Genomic DNA, 3,350 nt, shown 5'->3' with positions numbered 1-3,350 from the left:
GGAGCATCTTTTCATGTGTTTGTTAGCCATCTGTATGTCCTCTTTGGAGAAATGTCTATTTAGTTCTTTGGCCCATTTTTTGATTGGGTCATTTATTTTTCTGGAGTTGAGCTGTAGGAGTTGCTTGTATATTTTTGAGATTAGTTGTTTGTCCGTTGCTTCATTTGCTATTAGCTTCTCCCATTCTGAAGCCTGCCTTTTCACCTTGCTAATAGTTTCCTCAGTTGTGCAGAAGCTTTTAAGTTTAATTAGGTCCCATTTGTTTATTTTTGCTAAAAATATGGAACGCTTCACGAATTTGCGTGTCATCCTTGCGCAGGGGCCATGCTAATCTTCTCTGTATCGTTCCAATTTTAGTATATGTGCTGCCAAAGCGAGCACCCACTCCAGTATTCTTGCCTGGAGAATCCCATGGACAGAGGAGCCTGGTGAGCTACAGTCCATGGGGTTACAAAGAGTTGGACATGACTGAAGCAACTTAACATGTACACACTCTGCATCCTTCGATGCAGCTGATACCCTGATCAGTTTCCCTTTACCTGCTGGTGTGCCCATCTCAGGCTGCCATGAGCACTGGTTACCAATGACTCACACCATGTCCTTCTCCAGAAGGCGCCTCCTTGCTCAGAGATGCTCAAGATGCTATGCTTTCCCCAGGAGGAAGGTAGTCTGCAGCTAATGAGTGATTAATACAGGTTACAAAAGTCCTGGACTCTTGCCGGGGGCGGGACATGGAATTCTGTAGTGCTACACCCACTCCAGCTCATTAGACTGAAGCTAGACTTCCCCGAACTTTCATTTTTGTCTGACTTTTTCCCCTGCGTTCTCCTGCTTCCCTTATTCCCTAACATATTTCACTTGAGAGCATGCTCCTCCCAAAGTCACTTGATTCAGAAACTCCATCTCAGAGTTTGTTGCGGGAAACCTGATACAAGACCCCTGACCTATCCTATAAAGTTATCCTCATAAAGTCAGATGTTTAAATGGTTGTTAAAGGATAACACAGATGATATTTAGGCAGGTAATGGTTAAAAGGTAACAGCCCTGTTTCCCTGGTGGTCCACTGGTTAAGAATCTGCCTTGCAATGCAAGGGACACTGGTTTGATCCCTGGTCCAGGAAGACTCCACATGCCACAGACCAACTGAGCCCATGTGCCCCAGCTACGGAGCCCAGGCACCTCATACCTGTGCTCCACGACAACACAAGCCACCGTGACGAGGAGCCTGAGCACTGCAACAAAGAGAGGCCCCTTCTTGCAGCAACTAGAGAAAACCCACGTGCAGCGATGAAGACCCAGCACAGCCAAAAATAAAACAAATAAGTAAATCTAAAAAAAATAAATAAAAAGGAACAGCCCTGAACTTCACAGCCATGGTGACCCACTAGCAGTGTTCCTAAGGTAGCGTTCTGGCATTTATGTTTCTGCTCAGTGGAAGAGTAATTTCAGCTCATATTCTAATCAAAAAATTACTTTTCCATCAAACCAGAGTGCTTATAATCCCCTTTTTACTGAAGAGCGGTCAGAACTCAGAGGGAGAGAAATCGAGAGAGAGAGAGAGTAAACTATAAAATTATGAAGACAAGTAGTGAATCTATATTTGCCTTTATTGACGCATAAAATTTATATAACATATGAGCTCTGCATCTTATAAAAAAGTACATTCCAATAAAAAGCATTGCAGTTCTGATGGGGGAGAGATGAAGTGCTATATCACTGTAGCTTCCACAATCCACTGGTACCCTTGATCTTTTTAACAACTTTGTACAACTCCTTTTCCCAAGACCCGAAAAATCTGAGCAGTATGTGTGTAATAGTTTCCTACAGCTGCTGTAACAAATGACCACAGTCTTGGTGGCTTAAAACAACAGAAGCTTATTCTCTCAAGTCCTGGAGGCCAGAAGTCCAAAATCAAGATGGACTCCCCCCAGTTCTGTGGGGGAGGATCCAGTCTTTGTCTCTCCCAGCATCTTGTGGCTGTTGGCATTCCTTGGCTTGTGGTTCCATCTCTCTGCTCCATTTTCACATAGCCTCCTCCTCCTCATCTGGCTGTCTCAAATCCCCTTATTCTTCCCTTCATAAGCCCCTGGATTCAGGGCACACTGAGATAATCCATTATATCCACTACTGTGGGCAAGAATCCCTTAGAAGAAATGGAGTAGCCATTACAGTCAACAGAAGAGTCCGAAATGCAGTACTTGGATCCAATCTCAAGAACAACAGAATGATCTCTGTTCGTTTCCAAGGCAAACCATTCAGTATCACAGTAATCCAAGTCTGTGTCCTGACCAGTAATGCGAAATGTTGAATGGTTCTATGAAGACCTACAAGACCTTTTAGAACTAATACCCAAAATAGATGTCCTTTTCATTATATAGACTGGAATGCAAAAGTGGGAAGTCAAGAAACACCTGGAGTAACAGGCAAATTTGGCCTTGGAGTACAGAATGAAGCAGGGCAAAGGCTAATAGAGTTTTACCAAGAGAACGCACTGGTCATAGCAAACACCCTCTTCCAACAACACAAGAGAAGACTCTACACATGGATATCACCAGATGGTCAACACTGAAATCAGACTGATTATATTCTTTGCAGCCAAAGATGGAGACGCTCTATACAGTCAGCAAAAACAAGACCGGGAGCTGACTGTGGCTCAGATCATGAACTCCTTATTGCCAAATTCAGACTTGAAATGAAGAAAGTAGGGAAAACCACTAGACCATTCAAGTATGACCTAAATCAAATCCCTTGTGATTATACAGTGGAAGTGAAAATAGATTTAAGGGACTAGATTTGATTGATAGAGTGCCTGATGAACTATGGACGGAGGTTCGTGACATTGTACAGGAGACAGGGATCAAGACCATCCCAGTGGAAAAGAAATGCAAAAAAGCAAAATGGCTGTCTGAGGAGGCCTTACAAATAGCTGTGAATAGAAGAGAAGCAAAAGGCAAAGGAGAAAAGAAAAGATACACCCATTTAAATACAGAGTTCCAAAGAATAGCAAGGAGAGATAAGAAAGTCTTCCTCAGCAACCAGTGCAAAGAAATAGAGGAAAACAATAGAATGGGAAAGTCTAGAGATCTCTTCAAGAAAATTAGAGATACCAAGGGAACATTTCATGAAAAGATGGGCACAATAAAGGACAGAAATGGTATCGACCTAACAGAAGCAGAAGATATTAAGAAGAGGTGGCAAGAATACACAGAAGAACTATACAAAAAGATCTTCACAACCCAGATAATCACGATGGTGTGATCACTCACCTAGAGCCAGACATCCTAGAATGCAAAGTCAAGTGGGCCTTAGGAAACATCACTACGAACAAAGCTAGTGGAGGTGACAGAATT

Source organism: Bison bison, unplaced genomic scaffold, assembly GCF_000754665.1.
Source record: "Bison bison bison isolate TAMUID 2011002044 unplaced genomic scaffold, Bison_UMD1.0 scf7180017864274, whole genome shotgun sequence".
NCBI lineage: Eukaryota > Metazoa > Chordata > Mammalia > Artiodactyla > Bovidae > Bison > Bison bison.
Note: the sequence above shows the minus strand (reverse complement) of the source record.